We start from the raw sequence: 8,229 nt of genomic DNA, 5'->3' as shown, positions 1-8,229 counted from the left end.
CTGGAGACCCCAATCTTCAGAAAAAATTGAAAAGGCTAATGACATTATTAGGAGGCATCTGTGTAAGCTAACTCAGGAAACACAAGACAGTTGGTTTAAAGTTCTCCCCGTAGCTTTAATGAGGACTCAAACTGCCCCTAAGAAGAAGGAACTGTCTTTATGACAGACTGTTTTTGTGCACAGATATTGTCATAGATCCTGAAGCCTTAAAATTAACTATGGCAGTGAAACATGTAAAATATCATGTAGGAAACGAGTTGCCAGTCCAGGTTCGAGGCATGATGCTGGATGCTTGGGGCTGGTGCACTGGGACGGCCCAGAGGGATGGTATGGGGAGGGAGGAGGGAGGAGGGTTCGGGATGGGGAACACATGTATACCTGTGGCAGATTCATTTTGATATTTGGCAAAACTAATACAATTATGTAAAGTTTAAAAATAAAATAAAATTGGAAGAATAAAAAAAAAAAAAAAAAAAAAAAAAATTAACTATGACTCAGCTTTCAGCCTTTTCAACAGGCATTACCGGAAGGTTAACTCCTGACCCAGCCTTTGAGTCAAACAAGCCGGTGTTTGAGCCAGAAACCGAGATGGGCCTGAGAATATACATGGGCTTGCTTCTGCTGACTCCAAAAGTACTGAGTCTGCCTTTTGACCCTCAAGACAACGTCTTCCTGTCCTGCACTCACTCCTATGCCGCATTCCACAATTGACATAATTGCTGGGTCTGCAGAGCACTCTCCCCAGTCATCAGTTGAAGTCTGCCCATGGTGGGTTTCTCCACTTCAAGGAAGAGACTTTCTTCAACTCTGTGATGACATTTAGCAATCCTAAAATGGACTGGTATAATATATTGTACCTTAACTATGGACATAATGTGACTTTTAATTTTGATTTTAACTTGGTTTAATGACTATTTTGCTGCACATAAGAAGGTAAATGGGTCTAGATCTGGTGGTTTTCTACCTGTATCAAATATGGGATGAGGTCATATGGCTAACTCCTAAAAAGGGATGCCTACTATCTAATGTTTCCATATGTGGGGAACAAATAGAGCCATCACCAGAAGTTAGTCAACAACTTAATTATAATGATTGGAAACAACTGGGGTTTTTGCCTCACTAAGTATACAATACAATCATTCTTGTGTTTTTCAATCCCAGTTTAGGTCCTCCTTTTGCCTGGCCAGGAACTGATTGAGACTAGATCCCTCAGTCACACTGGCTTGCTCCAAACTGGCCCTCCAAACTGATTCCAAACTGATTAGAGGCTCTTACCTGTAGGCGTGGCTTCCCCATGGCTCAATAAGGAGATGCACACTAAGTCTAACTTTTACTCATGACTTCATATTTTCAGAGCTTCCAGAGAAGCCTACTAAACTGCCAAACCTTAAACTCACTGGGCAAAGTTTGTATTTCACTGGTATGATTATCTGGCTGCAATATTCATTCCCTCTCTGGGAACTACAGAAGTTATGCTGCAAGTTGATGTTCTGACTAACTTTACTCAACAGGCTTTACAAGATTCTCAAAAAGCTATTTCAGCCCTTAATGCTGAACAAATACAAATTAGAAAGGTGGTTTCACAAAGCAGATTGGCCTTAGATATTTGGCTGCACAAGGAGGAACTTGTGCCATTATTCATACCCAATGCTTTACATATATGCCAGGTAAGAGTACTAATGTTACTCACTTTACTAAACACATGAAGACAATCATTCAGGCTTTCAGTTCAGTTCAGTTCAGTTCATTTGCTCAGTCGTGTCTGACTCTTTGCAACCCCATGAATCGCAGCACTCCAGGCCTCCCTGTCCATCACCAACTCCCAGAGTTTACCCAGACTCACATCCATCGAGTCAGTGATGCCATCCAGCCATCTCATCCTCTGTCGTCCCCTTCTCCTCCTGCCCCCAATCCCTCCCAGCATCAGAGTCTTTTCCAATGAGTCAACTCTTTGCATGAGGTGGCCAAAGTACTGGAGTTTCAGCTTTAGCATCATTCCTTCCAAAGAAATCCCAGGGCTGATCTCCTTCAGAATGGACTGGTTGGATATTATACTCCTAAAGCCTCAGTCACCTCACTTTGAAAAATATTAACTAGCTTCCCATGGTGGAGAAACGTCTTAATTGTAATAATTCTAATTGTTCTGTTTTTACTCTTTGCTCCCTACATCTGTAACTGTGTAATTGGAATTGTTTCTAATGGTCTGAAAGCTTTTAAGTTACAAATATTTGTCCAGGCTCCTACCAGTGCCACAGCCTCCTCCAACTATTACATGAGGCCCCTGAATCAGAGACCCTCCACAGGAGGGTTAGGAAAATATGTTGCCTCAACAATTTAGGGACGAAGCCCATCAACAGCAGGAAGTAGTTATGGAATGAAAATGACACCCCTTTCCCTTGGCAACATAATTCTCCTAAAAGAAAAGGGAGGAATGAGAGAGTCAATTCCTAGGCAGGTTGTTGAGAAGTCCAGGGTCCCTGAGGAGGAGAAAGGGGTCTGGGGCTGTCAAGGAGGAGACAGGGGTCTGGAATTCTCAAGGAGGAGAAAAGGACTAACTTTTTTTCTACATTCTTGAGTAAGGATTATATAACATTGAGGACACATTTCTCCTTCCCGAAAAACTTCTGACTAATCTTGTTATCCTAAAATGTATATCGTGGGTGTGGGTCTAGTAAGATCCTTACAACCTTGAGACATTCTTTTGATTTATTGTAATAACCAATTAAAAAACTGTATAACTCCCTTGCTAACACTAGCAAAGGGGGAACTCTCCGTCCCCCTTCTGATGTCTATGTCAGAAGTTTTCTCTGTCCATTTTTCACTTTCATAAAACTCTGCTACACAAAAACTCTTGAGTGATCAAGCCTGGTTCCTGGTCCCAAAGCTAAATCTTCTTCTTCAGAGATCAGTAATTTGACACTGTTCACCGTAAGCTATCAAAACCATGGAGTGTTTAGAGTTTACATAAAGGATCCCAATACAGAAATTTTAAAGATATTCAAAGATTTGCATTGGTGGCTGGAGTTCGTTTTTAGAAAGTGATGGTAACGCTGGCAGGACAGAGTGAAAGGAAAGGCTGAGGAGAAAAACAAGTTTGTCCAAAAGCTGAGAAACACAGAAGACTTGGACAAGTATTTAGAGAGAGTAGTGCTTCATACTATGGACTTCATATCAGAAACCAGTCTTGTAATCAGGGTCTGATATGAGATCTATGGTATCAAAGGATTTGTTTACATTCTATGAAAGTTAGTTAACTTAGCAGTAATATAAAATTAATATTACCTTTCTCATAGAGTCTTGTTAGATATGATAATATATATGATGCATATGATAATATATGATATTAGGTTAGTTTACTTGCTACACTTTTCGGTTGGTGGTTTTTTTTTTATTTTTATTTTTTTGCTTTTGAGATAGGGTAGAAGGGAACATTGATGTTTGTCCTTCTAGAGAGATTTCCTCCAGTGAGCATGCTTTCATGGAAGCCTTTCATCTTTTCAATTTTGATCTTTGTTATGTATATGCCAGAGTAGAGAAAGCTGTAAAATCTCTCTGCCCTACATTACATCCATTTCAAGATTTAGATCAGAGGCTGGAGGAAGACCCAGAGTGCTCAGATATATGGATGATGTAATGCTGACATAAATAATAAATTCACTGGCTAGAAGGATGAACAGGCCAGACAAATAAGCATTCTAAAAGAGGGTAAAAAAAATACTGAAGCCTAATAGGAATGGAAATAAATGTTGGTATTTGGTTCTCATCTCCTCAAAAAAAACTACACATGCGCAAGATAGAGGATATTAATTTATGTGAAAATACTTGTGTATAGAAATTGACCACAAGGTCTTTCTGTGGAGCCATTGCCACCCATTACCACAATGTGTGTGCTGTGCTAAGTCACTTCAGTCGTGTCTGACTCTTTGCGACCCTATGGACTGAAGCCCACCAGGCTCTTCTGTCCATGGGAGTCTCTGGGCCAGAATACTGGAGTGGGGTTCCATTTCTTTATCCAGGGCATCTTCCCAACCCAGGGATCAAACCCATGTCTCTTACCTGTCCTACATTAGCAGGCAGGTTCTTTACCACTAGAGCTACCCAAAACTCCCTAATCATCTTAGAATTGTTTCTCTTCTGTACTATGCCTTGAGGACAATTTGTCCTGCCATATCTACTGACTCTTATTTCTATCTTTTAAATTAGGATAGGTGAGATTTTAAGTATATAAGGAGCTGTCTTAGCTGCTTTCTCCTCTCCTAAAATATCCTTGAGGCTGGAGGAGCAAGAACTGGGAAAAGTAAGTACCAGATAGAGTTAGAGAAACCTGTGTTTGAATTCATATATGAACATATATATGCACATCGATTCAGGATCTCTCATACGCCAGCTGTGTGCTTTGTTCAAGTTATGAAACTTCTCCAAAACTCAGTTTTTCTCCTCTATAAATGGAGGTGATAATACCCCACAGGATTTTCATGAGTAGCATATTGATGTATTTCAAGTTTTCAGTAAGCACTTTACACTTCCCTCCATTCACTCTCTTTCACAGAAGGCAGCTGCTGAGATTATAAATCAATTTACTGTTAATTCCATTTCTTTCACTGATTTAGTATTCTATTTATTTAAGGTCATTATTTTTGAAAGAAGAGATGTGCATTGTTCTCATCAAGGGAGAAAATACCTTAAGGTTAGCTTACTTTGAAATCTTGAGTCTCAATGTAAATGCCAGATTAAGACTATAAATAATAAGTGTAAGGAAAATCTTGACTAAGATAGTGAAAGGTAAGGACCCCAGATATAGTGTGGTTGAAGAGCAAGATAGAGTGGAAAAATGAAAATGCAGGATGGAGCTGGACACAAGGGCTATCTTCAAATACTTGCATGAATATCAAGCAGAAGAGCAAGTCTATTGATGCTAAGCGCAGACGTAAGATCCAAGAGTGGGAGTTACCAAGAAACTGCTTTGGGTTTACAATAAGTAGGACTTATTGACTGTAGTGAGAATTTGGAGCTGACAAAACAGCTATTTTAGAAAAAAAGAGCGTTAAATGCATACTGTAGCAATGTCCCTGCATTGAGTGAAGCTAAATGAGCTGGAGTTGATGGTATTGAGTGTAGTCGCTCAGTCATGTCTGACCCTTTGTGACCCTTTGGTCTATAGCCTGATAGGCTCCTTTGTCCATGGGATTCTCCAGGCAAGAATACTGGAGTGGGTTGCCATGAAGTGATGGTATTAATTGCATGTATACAATATGCTGGGGGCTTCCCTAGTGGCTCAGTGGTAAAGAATCCACCAACTAATGAGATATGAGTTCAATCCCCGGTTGCAGAAAATCCTCTAGAGAAGGAGATGGCAATGCACTCCATCCACTTCATTTTCCATCGTGGGAAATCCCACGGAAAGAGAGCCCGGTGGGCTGTAGTCCATGGGGCCCCAAAAAGAGTTGGACATCACTTAGCCACTAACATCAACAGTACAATATGTGAATATATGGATATGAAAACAATTCATTGCCAATTATGACTGTGTGAATCTTATTCTGTGACGGATGACATAGAACCTATTGAGACTTGTAAGAGTAACTGAAGGCGATGATGGAATCTCTTTGGGTAACTTGAAATATATACTTTGATTGGCTACTGCCTCAAGTACTCTCATCTGTGAAATAACAGGATGTTAGCCCTCTCTCAAAGTGTCTCCAAGTCATATTTAAGAGTAACAACAGAATGCCTCCTTTGCATTCAAACTTATCAGACTACCACCACATGTCTGTCCTGTTCTTATTCTCCTAGTTTGGCTTCTCTGTCAGCTACTGACCAAATCTGAGGGGTCTTACAGCACCCACTGCCCATCATGGGAATGCCTTGTCCAGCCGTGAAAGTTATTTCTGGAGGTTCCTGGTGCTGGGTTCCTGGCTCTGGGTTCAGCACAGAAACACCACCAACTTCCACATCTCTGGGTCACTGTTTGTCTTTTGGGTCCTGAAGCAGCTCCACTCATGCCCAGAATCTTCAAAGTCCCAACCTCATGATATTGGTCTTTGCCCCTGTCACTCTATCCCTTATGCTGCCAGTTCAAAACTAAGCCACAGGACCAATTTGGAATAGGCTCCACATTCCATCCATCCTTCTACTCCATCTTTTACATCTTACTTTTTAGTCCCCTGCTCCTGCACTACCCAAACAAGACCATTTCTCTTTCAAGTTCTCAGTCACTAAACATAAGCATCAAGTCATATAATCAAATAGATTTAATTGGGTATAGGTTTGTGTTGGCAATGGAAGGAAACAGAATGACAGTCATGTCTAGAAGGAGGGAAATCATTGTTTATCTTAGCACCAGCTAGCCCAGATGCTGTCTTCCATATTCTTCTCAAAGGGAAAGCAGATTTTAAACCCTTTTAAGATAACTTCAAATACACTAACATTATAATTCCACAAAGAGTTTTCTTTCATGCACTATAGAAATAGGCCATTAAATTTGCATGTCTAAGGGAATTTTCAGTAATTGCTTTCCTTAAACAACATTAGTATGGTCAGCCCATGAAGCTGTAAGAAAAAGGAGGACAAAGTAAATGATCTAACTTTGTTCCAGTGTGTGTAGCACAGAGGAATAAAGATGTCTTTTTTAACAACTATACCTATATTTTAATCTGACTTTAAATGTGGAAGAGCAAATTGCATTAGCTTTTTTTTGAAGCTGTTATCTGCTTAGTCTCCAGGTGTGGGAGTATTCAGGTCTAAAATTGAGACTGATTTAAGAGTCTCCTTTGTGGGAAGAACTGGAGATAATATAGCTAATATTCCTGTAACAAAGAAATATTATACCCTAGAAGTAAGAATTACTTGTTTTAAATACCAGTTCTGTGTCTAATTAGCATTGTAATTTTGGAAAACTTATTTTACCTTTCTGTGCTTCAATTTGCTATTCTATAAATCAGGTGTATTAGATGTCTAATGTTCCCTCCAGTTCTAAAAAAGAGAGTCTATTATTCTAAGCCACAAAGGATTTGGGGGAGCCTATACACAATACACATAAACATTTTTATTTCTGTGTTTGTTTTGTAGAGAAGGATGCTTCTTTTTCTCTCTCAGACTTCTACTCCCATGAAGTTAATTAAACTGAATAAACCATTTATTATGTAGGCCAAATGTTTTCAGTGTCTAGAGTATTGCTTTGACAACTGCGTGATAAAATAAATTCTGTTGCCATAATTTTAAAAAGTAGAGCCTTTTCTTCCTACCTGGCTCATCAAAATAGGTTTGCAGTCCCTATTTCAAAAACAAGATTTCTAAGAAACTGAGAGAGATTCAGTTTTAATGAACAGAACCTTTACTTAAATACTCCACTGATAAGCTGTATGAACTTGTGTAAGGACTTCAACTACTAGTATGCTCCACTCTTTCCATCCACAAATTATGACTATTTCCTGTCTTACCACCTTGCTTTTGAGGATCTGTTGAAATATATAGTTAGCCAACTTTTAAATAGTGTTCACTTTTAAACATTATGAAACAGGATTTGAAATAGTGTTACTTATAAAGCATTTAGTATCCCACCCAAATCTTTAAAAGAGTGTTCTTTGTGGGGGCATTATTTGAAATGTTTTATAGACATCAACTCATTCTTTTTCCAAGGCAACCAGGTGATTTGGGTTGCTTAGAATCCACATTTTAAAGCTGAGAAAAATGAGACCCAGAGAGGTTAAGCAACTTACTCAGACTTCCACAGCTTGTAAATGTCTGAGCTGAGATTTTAACAGTCTCTTTAGACTTGGAATCTATTTCTATAATCCCTATTCTATACTCTTTTTCACTTTGAAAATTCCAGCACATTGTGCAGATGTTGGGCACTATTATCATTTCAACTGCAACTACAATTTTTACTGTTATTGTTGTTAATTTTGCCTTATTCATTCTTCTCAAACTCAGAAGAGTTGTTCACCGTACCTTCACTGTATGTGAGTTAGGTGTCTACTCCAAGCCTCAGCATAAGCCATAAGCAAATTTATTAGAAAATTTGAGGAAGAAAAATTAAATAATTAAACTGGCAAATTATTTAAAACACTGCTTTTATATTAAAATAATCACAAATATTTTAGATAAAATTTCACAAAAAAACATGAAATTTCAAGTAACTTTCAAGTGTGAAGCAGAGTTATATCCCCATTGGGCACACATGTTAGTGAATGAAGATAAGAAGTCCATGGATTATACATGGTTGGCATC

At 38.9% G+C, this 8,229-nt stretch overlaps 1 pseudogene; it reads left to right on the top strand.

Moving 5' to 3' along the window:
- The first annotated feature begins 588 nt into the window (after positions 1–588).
- On the top strand, positions 589–2,338 carry LOC109576659 (endogenous retrovirus group PABLB member 1 Env polyprotein-like; annotated as a pseudogene).
- Positions 2,339–8,229: the final 5,891 nt, after the last annotated feature.

The sequence above is a fragment of the Bos indicus genome, chromosome 23 (assembly GCF_029378745.1).
Source record: "Bos indicus isolate NIAB-ARS_2022 breed Sahiwal x Tharparkar chromosome 23, NIAB-ARS_B.indTharparkar_mat_pri_1.0, whole genome shotgun sequence".
NCBI lineage: Eukaryota > Metazoa > Chordata > Mammalia > Artiodactyla > Bovidae > Bos > Bos indicus.
Note: the sequence above shows the minus strand (reverse complement) of the source record. Positions and strands in the feature narration are given on the sequence as shown.